At 42.4% G+C, this 17,886-nt stretch overlaps 1 protein-coding gene and 1 pseudogene across 1 annotated transcript in view; one reads left to right on the forward strand and one right to left on the reverse strand.

Moving 5' to 3' along the window:
- Positions 1-17,886, forward strand: part of LOC124611132 — a 236,098-nt gene that overhangs the window by 63,849 nt on the left and 154,363 nt on the right. The gene's annotated exons all lie outside the window — the stretch shown is intronic.
- Positions 166-283, reverse strand: LOC124555900 (annotated as a pseudogene).

Here is a 17,886-nt window from a genome sequence, read left to right on the forward strand (position 1 = left end):
GCCCAACGGTGCCTCAGCCCAAAGGTTTCACTGGATGCGGGTATGCGAGGGCATGTGGTCAGCACACAGCTCTTCCGGCCGTATGGCAGTTTCAGAGACCGGAGCCGCTGCTTCTCAATCAAGTAGCTCCTCAGTTTGCCTCACAAGAACTGAGTGCACCCCGCTTACCAACAGCGCTCGGCAGACCGGAAAGTCACCCATCCAAGTGCTAGCCCAGCCCGACAGCGCTTAACTTGGGTGATCTGACGGGAACCGGAGTTACCACTGCGGCAAGGCCGTTGGCTATTAAATCAGCTGGTGGATAAATTTACATTATCTTTCCGTGTGCCCTTGCATTGTTTCAAGTTACTTGCTAGCGACAATGAATCTATTCTGCCTACGTTCTTACCTACTTTCAGCAAATACGCCACTGAATAAAAATCGTCTGTGGTTTTTCCCCTCTCAGCTAGCAGTGTTGTAACCTGTCGTTCCCGTAGTGCACTTTGCACAGGTGTATTTATTATTTTCTCAGTTTTGTTGTTCGCTTCTCCTGATTTCTCAATTTGTGAGTTACAGCGTGTTAGTCCTCTTGCTATTGCAGGCGTGGAAATCATGATACCATAATCCAGCTCGGTTCATTAGCACACTTATTATTTCGGGTCCACGTAAATTGGCGTCACCAACTCATGGCAGTCACGTATCATCCTAAACTGGAACTCAGGCTACGCCGCAGAAAAAACATCCTTCGTCAAATTCTGGATATTATTGTATTAATTTTTGGGATGTTTATTTTTTCTTGTATCTGTTCTTTTAATTCTGATGCGATGTCTTCGTGTTTATGTCGTGTGCTTCGAAGTTAAGGACGCTTCCGTGTTAGTGGTAGAGGTAATATTGATTCTTCAGCCTTTAAAATTTCCATATCCTCGCATGATGGTGAGGCAAATTACTGCTTTCTCCAGTTTATTATTAATTTCATAATTACTTCGAGACCCTATTCTCGTTATATCGCATGACGAACGCGTTTTACGTCGCCGGAAGCGTATGAATATTAGATTAAATAATGTATTGAATGTTTCAGAGAAATTGCGCTTTTTTTTGTCGTATTAACTTGGAGCCACAGAGGCCAAAACATCGACAGTCTTCTTTCCACAATTTATAGATTAGGACATTCTCTATTTACGGGCAGATACTTCTAATTTTGGGATTAGTCATTACAGCACAGTGATGTCAAATGCAAGATGCTGCGATTGAGCGCATCACAGTTATTGCTGGGGAGAAAACTCAGTTGTTGAGATTGAACTTTTACTTGGTTACATCACAAACGATACATAACGAACAATCCTTAAGCGTTGTCAGAAAAGACTCCGTAAAGCAGTTGTGCTAGTAGCTGCAATAAATATGAAGCTGTGGTGCTGCGTAGTTGTCACACCAACGCGCTATCGCGATTGTAATGTGCAATAAGCGCCAATTCCGCCAGAGAAGAGTGACAACTTTGTTCTCGTATTCTAACACAGCCTTTCCGGCTTCAGGGAATGTTGCGTACAGATGGAAAAAATTTGGCCTTTCAGAAGCACTAAATGGGAAATTGCCATGAATTCTTTTACAAGCGACTCCCAGTAATTGAACCATGAAATAAACTGTTCAGTTGTACATCAAATGAAAATTCTATCGATAATGATGTGCAACGGTAAGGTGGAACAAACTTATTAGATCAGAATGAAGAAATGTGATGGAAAAAACCTATCTTAATCACTATCGCCCTTTCCTGAGTTGCTGCTATCGCAGTGATTTACTTGCAGCAGTGATAGTTCTGTTACCACGTAAAGTCAATGATATCCTTGGTCATATCTGCTTCTGAATGGAACAGCTAAAGGGCATCAGCGTGTTCAGTCCTGTTTTGTCTTGTCCTTGATAAAGACCCAGAAAATTTCTATGGCGTAGAATTAGCATTTTGCCACGACCAACCATAGCGGTTAAATCTGTTTGTACAAGTGATCAAAACACACAACAAATGGAATTCTTGTGCCCTGAAGTGCGCTCGCGCGAGTTATCCTCTAGATTCGTAAATTCCTCTGTGATGTGGCGTGAGATGAAAGGTCTACGTTATTGTTTTCCTGTCTTCAATAATATGGTCATTCCATATGATTGTTGGATTTCGTGGTACCACATTTATTATTTGTAATACGAAGTCTATTCTATAACAGTCAAGTATGAATTACGTAACTTGTAGAGATTACTTTTCATCAGTAAAAGCTTTTTGTTGAACGTTTGCAATCTGATGCTCAGTTTTTGAACAGGCTTAAGGATTGTTCCACTCAAATAAGTAAGGTCTTCTGTTTCATTTCTGAACTTTTCCAAAACGTGTACTATTGACGAAAACCACTTTTCCATTTATAAGCGTGTTTCCTTCTTTATGACCTCTGTGTGGCCGGCCGAAGTGGCCGTGCGGTTAAAGGCGCTGCAGTCTGGATCCGCAAGACCGCTACGGTCGCAGGTTCGAATCCTGCCTCGGGCATGGATGTTTGTGATGTCCTTAGGTTAGTTAGGTTTAACTAGTTCTAAGTTCTAGGGGACTAATGACCTCAGCAGTTGAGTCCCATAGTGCTCAGAGCCATTTGAACCATTTTTGACCTCTGTGTAAACACTACCAATAGAAACCTCTATCGTCTTGTGCAACTGTCTTATTTCTAGTGGATATTTTTGTGATACAGAATTTTTAGTTTCTGAATATTCTCGTGAAATTCGATTGCCGTACTCTCGCTAATACTGAGTTAATCTGCGGTTCCCTTATCTTCCCTCAACTCCGTAAGTGATGTATATTCCCACACAAGTACAAAGCAATAAATTGGATCACGAAAACTTCGTCCCACGGAAACAAAACAACGAATGTCAGCACGTTTGATAGTTATCTGACTATAAACGCCGACCTAAGTATGGTATCAATGATTGGTCAAATGCAGCTCAGAGCTCCGACAGCAATGCATATGCGGCACACGACGAAGTAAATGCCAAATAAATGCATATGTTAGCACATTACAGGTCATTACGTGCATAATAACATAACAGCTGTGAAAAGTAAATGAGGAGCTTTCATTTCCACTTTCTGTCACGTCTATACGCCATTTGTACGACAAAACAGCTTCCTACTGTTGACTTCTTTCACGTTTCTTTCCAGCAAATTGGGAGTTCTCCATCGCAGCACAGAATGTTCTTTAAAGAAAGGAAAAAAATCACTATCAAAATTTCGAACGCACTCCTTTCGCAAAACTGGCTATAGTCTGAAAACGATTCAGCCCTTTTTCGACAGCAGATTCCCAAGTCCTTTACCTACAGTGTTATTGATTTCAAATCGAAAGATTATAAAAGTTCTTTCCTTGCCGCCGCCGCCGCCGCCGTTGTTGTGTTGTCTTCAGTCGGAAGACTGGTTTGATGCATGGAGAACCTCAATGAAGCTTATGTCATTTTGTAGGTAAGTAAGTTCGGTCTTCCCTACCCCAGTTGCTCTGTAATGGACTCTTCCCGCCGAATAGTTTTCATAGCGGGAGCAAGCGCTCACAAGCGCCGTCCGTGCCCAGCGTCCCCGCGTGAAGTCATTTTCACCACGCAGTCATTCGAAAACGATTATAATTAACAATATATCGTTTTATATATAAAGAAAGAACATTTGACAAACTTTCGAAAAGGTAAAGTAAATATTTTTGAAGTTATTGCATGTTTTTCGGTAATCCTTGCGAGCGGTCCGAAAGAAAGGTAGATCGCCCAAATTCGGTAGAAACGTACAATTTTGCTCACAAGGTACTTCTGTTAGGTTGGTTTTTTCTATTTGCAATACTGAACGAAAGATTTTGGTATAAATTAATACTATTCCAAGTTTAGTAGAATCAGTGAAGATTGTCCACGTCTTGGGTCTCACTGTTTTGAATTGTTATATTGTAGATGTAGTGGCCGGCCGGAGTTGCCGAGCGGTTCTAGGCGCTACAGTCTGGGACCGCGCGACCGCTACGGTCGCAGGTTCGAATCCTGCTTCGGGCCTGGATGTGTGTGATTTCCTTAGGTTAGTTAGGTTTAAGTAGTTCTGAGCTCTAGGGGACTGATGACCCGTACTGCTCAGAGCCATGTGAGCCATTTTTTTGTAGATGTAGTGTCTAGCATTTAATAATATCGTGTCGCTTTTGACCATCAATATTTCAGCCACAATACACATTTAAATGGTCCCTTTACAGAACACAAGTATGCGCATCACTTCTTTCAAAAGTTCTATTTGTTTTACATCGGGTGATACAGGATGGGGCAAATAAGTGACCCGGTGAAATGGTTCAAATGGCTCTGAGCACTATGGGACTTAACTTCTGAGGTCATCAGTCCCCTAGAACTTAGAACTACTTAAACCTAACTAACCTAAGGACACCACACACATCCACGCCTGAGGCAGGATTCGAACCTGCGACCGTAGTGGTCGCGCGGTTCCAGACTGTAGCGCCTAGAACCGCTCGGCCACCTCGGCCGGCTGACCCGGTGAACAGAGTTCCAGAGTACATAGAAACACAGTAGAGGGAAGGAAATACAGTACTAACCTGACTATAGCAGATGTTGAAAGTGACCATCAGTCATCTCGTGGCACTTTTGGGTCCTGATCAACAAGTTTCTGAAGGGGGATCGGAAGCTGGACTGTTGGGATTGCTGCAGTTCTTGAAGACTTCGAGGGTTGCTGCAATACACCTTATATTTGAGGGCTCCCCACGCAAAGTAATCGCGCACTGATAGAACAGGTGAACTGGGTAGCCAGCTAGGGCCGCAGCTAAATTGACCTTTGCTAGCAACTCTCTTCACGCGTGAAGAATGTGTAAATGTGCTCCAAGGTTCGGCCGACTGTATGGGTTGTTGCTCCATCCTGTAGGTTTTTCCCTCCTCCATTAACGCTGCCACAAATGGTTTCAAAATGTTGGCAAAGTAACGACCGCAATCAGCGTCTAATGAAAGACGATGGGACCAATTTCATTTGCACAGACACTGCACACCAAACTCCAACCTTCTGATCATACTATGGTGTTTCGTGGAAGTTATGCAGATTCTCCGCTGCCTAGAACCTGTGATTCTGGGAGATGACATAACCACTCAGGGGAAGCCAGGCGTCAGACGTAAGGAACAGGTCCATGCCCAAACCATTCATTGTTCTCAGTTAAAAGCCGCTCATAAAATTGGCGGTGCTGAGGTGCATCTGCTAGTTTTAATGCATGAACAACACACACTCGGTAGGGATGCATGTGCAGGTCCAGGTAGAGTATTCATCGGCATGATCGACGTGATATGCCGGTCTGTTGTGACAGGTGTCGGGTTGACTTGGTAGAACCCAGAAGCGTTTTCTGGTGAACTGCGGCCACGTTTTCTGGTGTGCGGACACGTTTCAGGATGTTTTTGGACTTGTTCAAAACAGATCCTGTCTGACCCTTTTTCCGGACTAAGCGTTACATGGCACTCTGTGCTGGCACTTTCACACCATTAAGCTTCTCAGCAATCAACAGACCACACCCGTTTCCACGACTGTTATCATGTAACTTTCCACAACGAACACCCGCTGCTCCACTCTGAGTATCATCTGTCCCCCATGCACTGCTCCACTCACACTGACAGCCAGCACTACGTTCTGAACCGGTGTGTTTCACGGGCGGGGGTCCACGTGGTGTGCTCGTCACGGGCTGTGGTTGTATGCATACATTCACGTCCAATCGTTTCCACTCGTCCAGACCATTTTTATTTTCCCCGCATTGTGGGCTTCACTCGAGAATACAACATCTTCAATTAGAAAACTGTTAGATCTCTGCAAAGTCGCAAATGGGAAGGCAGTGACTGAATAATCAGAATGTGTATAGTTACTAAGGCTGTTTTGGGCACTAACTGTTCTCTTCGCCGGCCGCAGCTGTGAACGAAACCTGCCCCTGTGGATGAATGCAGCTCTAAGCCAGGCAGTGGTCATCAACAGAAAGTAGATGCTAGTGGACTTTCTACCCGTTCGCATCATGGGGAGCCCATCCTATGGCCGCGGACCAGTAGAAACCGCAGCCTAACGTTTCGCAGACACCTGAGGTGGGGCCCCACCCGTTCCTGGAGTGAGAAGTACTCTTCGAACGCTTTATCCCTTACTAACCCCGACGTCGACATTGCCCTCACAATACGGTGTCACACTTCACCAGGCACTAATGAGGTTGGTGACTAAATATACAGCTTTGATATGAGCCAGCGCTGCCACCACACACATTGCACTATTATGTAACATGCTGAACAAGGGCAGTAAGAGTTGCCTTGCACCTCCCATGGCGCTTCCCATGAGAGAGCTACCTGCATTAATTTTGCAGGAAACGCTTTGCTGAGTGATAGATTCCTACCGACTGCGCTCCCGTTTTTATACAATGGCGCAACAGTCAGAGCCTATGCTTATTGCCAAAATGAGCACGAGGTGGCTCGACCGCTGCGCAAATGATGATCGTGCAGCAAGTGCTGTTAAAACAAAAAAGTTTCACCGACCGTGTTGACACACCCAAAAACAGATATCAAAATAACCTAAAAATGGAAAGGATGGAGGCAAAGGACCAAATTGTTTAAACTGCAAATAATCAACACATTACGTCAAGTGAATGAATGTAAGTGAAGTCAAGGCTGTTAGTTGACGCACTCTCCGCGTTTATCCGTGCCCTGCCTTTGTTGAATATTCATCGTGTTAAATATACAGTCAAATGAATTGCTGTTACCTAATTTCCGTAATGCCGTCCGAGTAAATATCGCCTGGTACGCGGAGCTACTTTAAATGTCAAAGAACCGATTTGTCTTAGAATGGCAATTTATTATTGTTGAGAGTTTCAGAGAGAGCATTAGGCAACGGCTGACTAGAGCATGGGAAGGGAATACAGTAGAAGACGAATGGGTAGCTTTGAGAGATGAAATAGTGAAGGCAGCTGGAGGATCAAATAGATATAAAAAGGGGGGGTTGTGGGAATCCTTCGATGGAGAACATGGGAGGTATTGAATTTAATTGATGATAGGAGAAAATATAAAAATGCAGTACATGAAACAGGCGAAAGGGAGTACAAACGTCTAAAAAATGAAATTTACACGAAGCGCAACATGGCTAAGCAGGAAAGGAATGGCTAGTGGACAAATCTAAGGAATTAGAAGCGTGTATCACTAGGGGTTAGATAGATACGGCCTACAGGAAAATTATGATTCCTTTAGAGAAAAGAGAAGCAGCTGTATGGGTATCGAGAGCTCAGATGGAAAACTATTCGTAAGCAAAGAACGGAAAGCTGGAAGCTGAAAGTATATACAGGGTCTATATAACGGAAAGGTTCTGAAGGGCAATATTATATAAATGGAAGAGGACGTAGATGTAGGTGTGATGGGAGATAAGACACTGCGAGAAGAATTTGATAGAGCACTGAAAGACCTAAGTTGAAACAACTTAGAAGGTAGGTTAAGGAAAGGCAGACCTATGTTTATAGTATTTGTAGACTTAGAGAAAGCTTTTGACAATGTTGACTGGAATACTCCCTTTCAAATTGTAAAGGTGGCATGGGTAAAATACAAGGAGCGATAGACTAAGTACAATTCGTACAGGAATCAGATGGCAGTTATGAGTCGAGGGGGCATGAAAGGGAAGCGGTGTTTGAGAAGGGAGTGAGAAAGGGTTTTAGCCTATCCCCGATGTTATTCAGTATGTGCATTGAGCAAGCAGTAAAGGAAACAAAAGAAAAATTTGGAGTAGGAATTAAAGTCCAGGGAGAAATATAAAAACTTAGAAGTTTGTCGATGACATTGTAATTCGGTCAAACAGTAAGGGACTTGGAAGATCAGTTGAATGGAATGGACAGTGTCTTGAGAGGAGGATATAAGATGAGCACATGAACAAAAGCAAAATAATGATGGTGGGATGTAGTCGAATTAAATAAGGCGATGCTAAGGGAATTAGATTAGGAAACGAGACACTAAAAGTAGTAGATGAAATTTGCTATTTGGGAAGCAAAATAACTGATGATGGTCGAACTAGAGAGGATTGTAGACTGGCAATGGCAAGAGAAGCGTTTCTGAAGAAGAGATACTTGTTAACATGGAATACACATTTAAGTGTTAGGAACTCGTTTCAGTGGGGTCAGTCCATGTGGCCGTGTATGGAAGCGAGACATGGACGACAAAAAATTTAGACCGGAAGAGAATAGAAGCTTTTGAAATATAGTGCTACTAAAGTGCGCGTCATATATCTTGGCGGCCGAGTTTAGGTTCGTTCTGCGCATCTGACGTCACAAAACACAGTCAGCCAATGAACAGAGAACGACGTTGCCAGATCTCGACAGCAGTGCAGAGCACGGACGAGTGTCTTCAGTTTTAGAAACTTTCAGTCATAAATAAAATAATAGAACAAAAGCAATGTCTTGATAGCAGACTTTCTTTTACAGAAAGTTTGGAAAAAGCATTCTTTATACCAATTGCTTCATATTCTATTAATTAATTAAACCAAACAAGCAATAAGACTCCTAATTCAGGCGATAGCAAGGAAAGGTGTTTGTTTCAATCTCATGAACTGCTTTTTCGCAATAAAGAACAGCGGTAATTGTTTATTTCCTATTGTACTTCGACGAAGCGTGAGTAATTCAGTCATACCAACAGTGTTTATAAGTAGTTGCGTGAGGTGTTAGAGTCCTTAAGGAGTTACACTGTTTGATGAGCTGAGGTAGCGGAATGGAAAAGATGTTGGGCTGCCAAGCGAAAGGTTATGAGTTCAAACCTTGTGTGGTGCTTAATATTTTCATTATTTTAAAACAATATTGGAGTGCCTTACTTCACGAATTTTATTCGTTTGAATTAAATTTCTAGTGCTTTGCCTCTTCATTAACTTTTTCGCTGCTGCAGACACGTGCTCCCCGCATTCCGCGCTGTGCGCGATTTTGTCATCACTGCACATCTCGCCTGTGCAGACACATGGTGTTCCCACTGCTTTGACACACTTATCATTCGATTTCACAAAAACTATTTGGCCAAAAAATTTGATTTTTACACGTCTTCTTGCCTGATACCTTCCCCCCATAAATGAGTTAATTTTGTTTTGATGTGCAGCATTAAATGTAGTAAACCATTGCACGAAATTTTGAAGAGTTTGCAGAGGTAAAAGTCCATAGCGTATACTTTCCGTATGGTCGATTTTAGTTGCCACAATGTTGAGAATGAAATGTGGACAAGATACCTAAATTTCATATAATATTTACTGTATAACAATATCTCATTTAATTTAAGTACCACATAGGTGTCGTATGTAATATTGAGAAATATTCCGTCTTTTGCGACTGTAATAAAAGTTTTATGTACACACGGCGCGTCTGGCTTTATTTTAAAGCACTTCCATCGGTGAAAGGTATGGCACATACACAATGGTATTAATGTTCTATTTCTTGTTTTTGTTCCACAGTCGCAGTTTTACCAATGGTATTGAAATATATCCCTCTTCTGCAACTGTAATAAGCGACTTATTTAGACCAGACGCGTTTCTCTCTTTTGAAGCATCATAAGAGGGCTGTATTTTGTGTCCTCCATTGCCAAGTCACCTTTCGTAGTTTTGTGCTGCGGTAGCACAATATTCAACGTTTGTGTTGGCTCATCAGTGTTTTAGCAAATAAATGCTGTATTTGTGTGCCACACACAAAATTATATTTGACATAGCTCTGAGCACTTCACTGACAGACGGTATATTCAAGTCCTAATGTTTTTGTAAGTCCACAGTTTAGTTTAATGTATTTTGTCTACTTCCTTTTGATTGATTGAAGTGCTTTAAAATAAAGCCAAACGTGCCCAGTGTAAGTAAAACTTTTGTTACAGTCGCGAAAGGTGGAATATTTCTCAATATTACATACGACACTTATATGGTACTTAAATTAAATGAAATATATAGGTATCTTGTCCACATTTCATTCTCAACATTGTGGCAACTAAAATCGACCATTCGGAAAGTATACTCTATGGACTTTTACCTCTGCAAACTCTTCAAAATTTCGTGCAAAGGTTTACTATATTTAATGCTGCATAATAACTGCGTTGAACATCGAAACAGAATTAAGTCATTTATGGGGGGAAGGTATCAGTCAAGAAGATAGGTAAAAATCTAATTTTTGAGCCAAATAGTTTTTGTGGAATCGAATGATAAAGAGTGTCAAAGCAGTCGGAACACAATGTGTCTGCACAGGCGAGCAGTGCAGTGACAAAATCGCCCACAGCGCGGAATGCAGGGAGCACGTCTTTGTAGCAGCGAAAGGGTTAATGCGGCCGTGGTGGCTTTACTTCATGAACTGCACTGCACGCTCCCCCCTACCCGTAAGCTTGCGAACTATGCTATACTATGGCGCTGCTTCTATTGCCGCGTGCGTCGTGTGCAACTGGCAACGCAGCAATCTCCAGCGTCTGGGCGGGCATGCGCGAGCCGCCGAGATAAAAGAATTGAACTATAGAGAATGATGAAGATTAGGTGGATAGATCACGTAACTAATGAGGAAGTACTGAATAGAATTGGGGAGGATGGAAATAAGTGGTACTACCTGACTACAAAAAGAGATCGGTTGATAGGACACATTCTGAGACATCAAGAGAACATCAGTTTAGTACTGAAGGGAAGTACGGGGGGGGGAGGGGAGGGTCGTAAAAACCGTAGAGGGACACCAAGAGATGAAGCAGATGCAGGATGATTTAGGTGACAGTAGTTATTTAGTTATTTTGAGAGGAAGAGGCTTGCTTGCACTGGACAGAGTAGCATGGACAGCTGCATCAAACCACATGAGATGAGTGTTAAGATAATTTTGTTTTTAAGAAGGCGACGGCCGACTTCCTCCCAATTGTCCCAAAAGCGCTCGGCTCCGTCATTACCTTCATGTTATTGAGACGGTAAATTCTAACGTTCATTCAAACAAACAACTTTAAAGGACTTTGTCTTCCTTGTATTTGGATGATCCCGTGTGGTGAATTAGACCGATGAGCAGAAAGCCAGTAACACAGGGCTTTCAAATTCTGGATGTCACGTTACAATAGTTGAGGTATGTCTGGCTGAATTATATTGACTGATGCCTGTGTGTGTGTGTGTGTGTGTGTGTGTGTGTGTGTGTGCGCGCGCGCGCGCGCGCCCCCTCTTCCGAGTTAACAGATTCTTTACTGTTTCTGAAGTAGTGTGCTCCCAGTTGTCTTTTTTTTTTTTTTTTTTTTTTTTTTAAATCGGCACTGTTTAGCTTGTGGGCGCGCGCTAATTCTGTTCCGTTATTTGTTTACAAATCTTCAGTAATCATATTTTTACTTAGTTTTTAAAGTTATATACGTTGTATAGAAATGACAAGCTCTTATATCATTTAACACGTATCACTCCCATAATCTTTTCGGATTTGTTTGGCATTAGAATATTTTCTTGTTTAGGTATGAAATTATCAGCATAATTTGCATTGTTTTGTTTCTCGAGTAAAATATACTTCTCATATTCCGCCATACATTCGTGATGCTGTTGAATTTTTACTTATGAAACATGACGACATTAATTTTGCTCCATACGAAAAATTCTCATCCACGACTTTTTTGATTAACAGGCTTACAGAGAAGTTAATCACAGTGAATGGATGATCCTCTATTGGAACCAAATTTTGGATACTTGAATAATCCGAAATATGAATTATCAGGGGTGATAGTATAAAATCTATAACAGCTGCATGAGAGGAGTAATTCTGTGATCCATTTACAACGATACGTCTCCAAGCCACCGTATTTAGTGTGACACTGGGCGATTCTGTTGCCGGTACTGTTTCCCTCCATTCCTGTTTCGTTCACAAACTGTGCGTAGGAAGAACGACTAACGACTGTCAGATGGCCTGTTTATGAGCTCTAATTTGTATAATTTTACTACCGTGGTTGTTTCGAGATATGTATGTTGAAGGTTGTTAAGATATTCCCTGACTTTATCTCTGTTACGCTGTACAGCTTATGAAGTGAACCAGTGAGGAAAGTCTCCACTCTTGATATTTTGCTGTATCTTTGGGTTGGTTAGTCTTACCTAGTAAAGGCCCGAAACTGACGCAGAATATAGCGTTTGTCGACGAAATGTTTTGAAAGCTTCTTCTTTCCCGTAGGATTTCTCCATTGAATCTCAACTTGGGCATCTGCTTTAGGTCGCTCGAAACGTTACTCACAGATACTTTTATCTTTGGCCAACAGTGTAATAGAACAGTAACACAGTGGTAATTAACGTGTGTTATAAACGTGTACACTGTTAAGTTGAGAAAGGGATGTCAAGGAAAAGGGATGGGAAGGAACTTGGTATACTGCCGCATTACGACAGTGTCAGCAGCTTTCTGCAAACAGCTGATCTAAGAATTGGCTGGTAAAAGCGTGGGATCTCAAGACATAACGATAATTCAGTATTCACACTGTCTTCATGTTCTCTTGATAGGAACGTGTAGGCATCGTCACCTATCAGAATTGCAGTTGCTGCTCTTACAAAAAGTCCAGAGTCATCCCGAACCATTGGTCATTGCCTTTCATCAGCTGGACGAGTTTCTCTGGTCCTTGATTACGGTACCGTTCGCAGCACAGCAAAGCACTGCACAAACGGTAGTGTCTGGAATGCTGACGAAAAGCTGCGTATCATTTTTAGAACCTCATTGCAGCATTACCGAAAGCAGTTGTGACCAAGAGTGAATACATAAAAGTATGATGGGAGTTCACCATGTTATGGAGTGACAAACTGAAGTCATTAGGTAAGCCTTCTGGCTTGTGTTTAGGTCAACTGTGCAAATATTGGGCACTGGGTATGCATTGTACTAAAACACGCCAAAGACAGTTCCGTATTGAACAGTTCCGTATGTGGAATTAGCTGGGCTTCAATTTGAAACTAATGATTGTGGTCAAGAGGACCCGGTGCACCAACTGTGGACAACCTCCTCTCGGTGAGAGCGACATTCAGAATTCATGTGGTCAGAGTTTCATCCTGCTGACGTAATAACCTAATTACGCACTTAATTCACTCTTTGTTATCCGTTTGATGTCATTTTGTGCTCATTGGAATCCCTTGATGCGTGGAAATTAAATTTTACTATTTGTAGATGTTAACCAATTTGTTTTCATGAAGTGTATTTGCTTTACAGATGCAGGTCACATAACGACTCCTTTCTTCTGTCTTCAGCTATATTGTCCAGTAAACTGCTTTTTTTACCTTTTGCGGTACTTTGGTGATCACAATAAATAGTTCTGAGTTTTAACTTAATTTCGCTACGTAATATTTCCCTGTTGCTGTTGTCTATGTGATATAATTTTCGTGTGAAAAGTTCCAGCCATACTATATTTCTGTCCATTTATATTATTTCTGGTGGCCGCTGTGGCCGAGCAGTTATAGGTGCTTCAGTCCGGAACCGCGCTGCTGCTACGGTTGCAGGTTCGAATCCTGCCTCGGGCGTGGATGTGTGTGTGATGTCCTTAGGTTAGTTAGGTTTAAGTGGTTCTAAGTATAGGGGACTGACGACCTCAGATGTTAAGCCCCATAGTGCTCAGAGCCATTTGAACCATTTTTATATTATTTCTGTTTTATTGATTTTTACTCCAAATTCCTGAATTATTGTGTGCCTATCAAGCGTCTAAACAGTACTCCCTATGGTACGGATATTGCAGAAAAAACCTCGTTCACGAACTATTTCTTGTACCTCCTCTGGGGAGCTCAGAACTCGTACGTGAATACTTGAGTGGCGAGCATACGGCCCCAAGCCATTGCAGTACTTCTCTCCTGTGCTGCAGTTTTCCTCTCTGACTATATATTTTCTCTGACATATTTTCTAGGATAGTTTCCTTGCTGACAACCTAGTTCGGTCATAGGATGTAGGTAATGGCTTTTCTCACTTTTTTCCCCTCATTTTTCACAACATATGTCGAATAACTTCCGTTTGGTCTCCACTTCTGGGTTTCAGTTCCACTTCATGAAAGTTCTTTTACAGAATGTGCAGGCCGTGCAGGGAAGATCTCCCAGTACACAGCGTCGTAATCAGTCCATGTGAGTGGTCTTCGTGTACCCGTACGGTGACAGCCCCTGACCACGCAGGAATCGCACATTGATATCCGTGCTGTTGCCTCCCAATGCATGCCGAGCTGCCTGTTCGTTGTGCACGTCATTGCTACCACAGAAATTTTCCGTCCTTGGCCAAGCCAGAGGAGTAAAACAAAGTCAAGCGACTTGCAGATCCTTACACTCCTCAGTTCATGGTTTGTTCCCAAACAGTTGGAGAGTCCTTTTTCTTTACTAAGCCGAGTATGTTGAGAAGGTATTTGGCGAACTCCCTTCCTTTAGTAAATTAGGAATGGTTCCATTGTAATTAAGAAGGTAAATCCTACTTATTCCTGGGCATTACAATCTTATAAACAACTTGCTGATACACTTGTTACCATAACATCCCATACGAACCTAAACACGGTACAGGGACTAATTTTTACTGGGACTCAACACTGCAGATAGATGAAAATCTGCGTGAGCACTTGAATAGGTGAGGGATCCGCTTGATACGTTGTGTAAGTCAAGGCCCTTTAGACGACAAGGTACACAACGGCGCATTCATCCTCCCATTTGAGGAGGCTTCTCGTCCAGAGACATTCAAAATCATGGTTTACCGTATCGATGTGAACTGGTATATCTCACTTTCGATTCCATGCTTTAAATGCCAGAACTTCAGGCACATGTCATCTCAATGTACATACAACTGATCTGTGGATACAGTGGCTGCTACTTCCTGAAAACTCACCATGTGCACTACCATCTATCTGTCGATTATTGGAACAACTACCCTCCCTGATTCCTGACTTGGGCTACCCTAATCAAGGAATGTAAAACACTGGAAGTGGGGACGCAAATCACCTCTCATGTTCTGAAGCTTGGAAAAAATAGGTCGTTTATATCCAGTCTTAGTGATACCGACTTTTGCCACTACTGTGACCAGGTCATCAGCAGTACCTGACGTAATTATTCCCTCGACGACAACGTCTGGTGGTCGCGCAAATAAATTTGACCTTTGGAGCGATAGGCCATCCGCTCTCAAGGTTCCCTTTCGGGAATCCTCTCCCCAGAAATCCACAGATTATCAACCTGACACCAGCCAAAGTCTGAAGGAACCACAGACTGTGGATCCCAGGGCTGCCCACTCTTCTTCCGTTCTGATGCTCATAGTGGAAAAGCCTTCACAAGATTAACTACCAGAAGCAGTGAAAGAGATAAAGACGAAATATCAGGTGAAGGCTACTCCGGTGACAGTGGAGGCGCCATATCCCCCCACACCTTCTGACTCTGAACCTGTAGTCGGTGATAGTGTTCCACCCTCACCAGTACAGTAGTACTGGGGCTGACTTGTTCTCCTGGCTCCTTCACGCTTAACCCGGACACTGTCAGTGTGATGATCCAATGGAACTGCAGTGGATATTACTGCTAACTGCCAGAACTACTACTACTAATAATAATTTTCTCTTTTTCTGCAATCTGTGTTGCTCTCCAGGAAACACACTTTACTGACGACCATCTCAGACTCTTTGAGGTTAACGTATATTCTGTCAGAACTATGCTATTGGAGAGCATCTGGAAGTTTCTGTAAATTGGTTTGCATAGGTATCAGTGAGTGGATTCCCACTCCGTACCATCTCGGAAGCAATAGCAATGTTTCTTACTCTGATTGACATTCATATATTTCTTACTCTGACACTGTAAGGAGGGGATTACTTCCTGGTACACTATTGTATACAGGGATACACTGATGAACGGTCCGCAGTTCGTGGTCTGGTGGCTAGCGTTGCTGCCTCTGGATCACGATGTCCCAGATTCGATTCCCGGCCAGGTTGGGGATCTTCTCTGCCTGGGGACTGGGTGTTTATGTTGTCCTCATCATATCATATCATCATCATCATCATCATTATCATTCGTGATAGTGTCTAGATCGGACTGTGGGGGGAAAAATTGGACTGTGTAAAAATTGGGACTTTGTAAGGGCGCTGATGATCGCGTAGTTGAGCGCCCCACAAACCAAACATCATCATCATTGATGAACGGCTATAGTATAGCTCTGACGGTGTTGCCTGTCTGATCCTTTTTTGTACTTGTTTGAGTTTCGAACCTCAATCAGCTCTAAGACTTATCTGTAACGTCTCGTGACCTATCTTCAACAATGTTTCTTATAAAACACTGCAGCGTGGCTCCTACTTCTACATTACTGTGTATCACCATATAAATAGCTGTGTGAATTATTCTCTCGACCGAGCAATCATTTACAACAACAACAAGATGCAACCTTCAGATTGATGAGTGCTTTGTTTCACTACTTAAGACATGGCAAAAATTTTGTACCACAGTTAACAAGAGGCAAATATGTGATGCATGAGATGTAGAAGAAGATTAATTCTGAAATAAGTGGAATAATTATAGCACGTGCCCCCTGCTGTAGTGCTAGTTCAGTGAAAATGGCCAGAACTGCTTCTCACATGTGTCATAGTTTCTGTATTACTGTTAGGGACTTAGGCTACTGCTCAGGAAGAATAATTCTCACCTCTCGAATATTCGTCAAAGGTACATGCAATATATCTTCCAGGCAAATCTCATTAGGACTCCAGTCCGAAGAGTAGGCTGACCATGGCATGTGAGTGATATGAGCTCGTAGCATGCTGCTTAGTGCTTACCACCCAAACTTTATGGCAGGAACACGTCAGTAATAAAAAATAAAGAATTGCAAATTCCCAGAGGCAGTGACATCGGCGTAACACAAAGCTTGGTTGTTCTGGTTCTTATACCTTCCTACAGCGCTGCGTGGTCTTGGAGGCCCCTCAGACGACAGTAAATTATACTTAATGTGCAGGTTTCTCTCCAATGTACGTTGGACAAAAAATGCCTTACACTTTTTTTTTTTTTTTTTTTTTTTTTTTTTTTTTTTTAGAATGGCGAGAGGCTGGTTGCCTGTCTGATGGTTAAGAGACCAAACAGCATAGTCATCAATCTACAGCAAAAGTCCTTGCTACAGCTGTTTGAATGTCACATACTGTTCCAAAATGGTTTCCTTTGACTGACGTCACTTTTTGGAATAGAAATAATCACACATGTTGGGTGGAGGAGGAGGTAGTGGTTGCACTGCAAGCGACTTCGTCGTCAAAAACTGCCCAACAGACAATGCAGTACGGGATGTTACATATCGTGATGCATGCTCCAGTTGTTAGGAATGTGTAGACAAACACATTGGACTCTTTCCAAAGTCCTTCTAGAATTACTGTGTGGCCTGGAGATAACCACTCCTTGCGAACAATACTTGAAGTTTGATGTCGAGATCGTACTGGGAAAACTAACTTTCATCACTAGTGTAACTCGGTTCAGAAATTCTGGGTTCAGTTCCACGTTTTCCAACAGATCATCAGCCCCTGTCTTTTGTCGATTATATATGTGTACGTGACACTTTTGCGATCCATTTTGGTACAAAGTTTTCTCATTCCCAGATTCGATCAACATCTGGCGAACAGTTTCCCGATTAATGTTGAGTTCGTTTGCAGTTATTTTCAAGGCTAATCTTCGATCAACTTTCACAAGTTAATTCACCGTGTCTGCGTTGTCATCTGTTCGTGCTTTGATGATCGACCACTTTAATGTTCATCTTAGACATTGGTTTTGCCCTCTGAAAACATTTTGTGCCAACGAAACATTTGCGCCCTTGATAAAATCCCGTTTCCAAAAGCCTGATGAAGCTTAGCATGCTCTCGGAGTTTCCCACAGAAAGAAATGGCATGCAACTGCGCAATATTTAGAGATTCCACTGTTGTAACGAGAGGCAAACTGCTACTCCTGATTAGTGTTGCCAGATTTTTTTTTAAAAACTCTGTAAGGGGACAAATGTTCAG

This window comes from Schistocerca americana, chromosome 1 (genome assembly GCF_021461395.2).
Source record: "Schistocerca americana isolate TAMUIC-IGC-003095 chromosome 1, iqSchAmer2.1, whole genome shotgun sequence".
Lineage (NCBI taxonomy): Eukaryota > Metazoa > Arthropoda > Insecta > Orthoptera > Acrididae > Schistocerca > Schistocerca americana.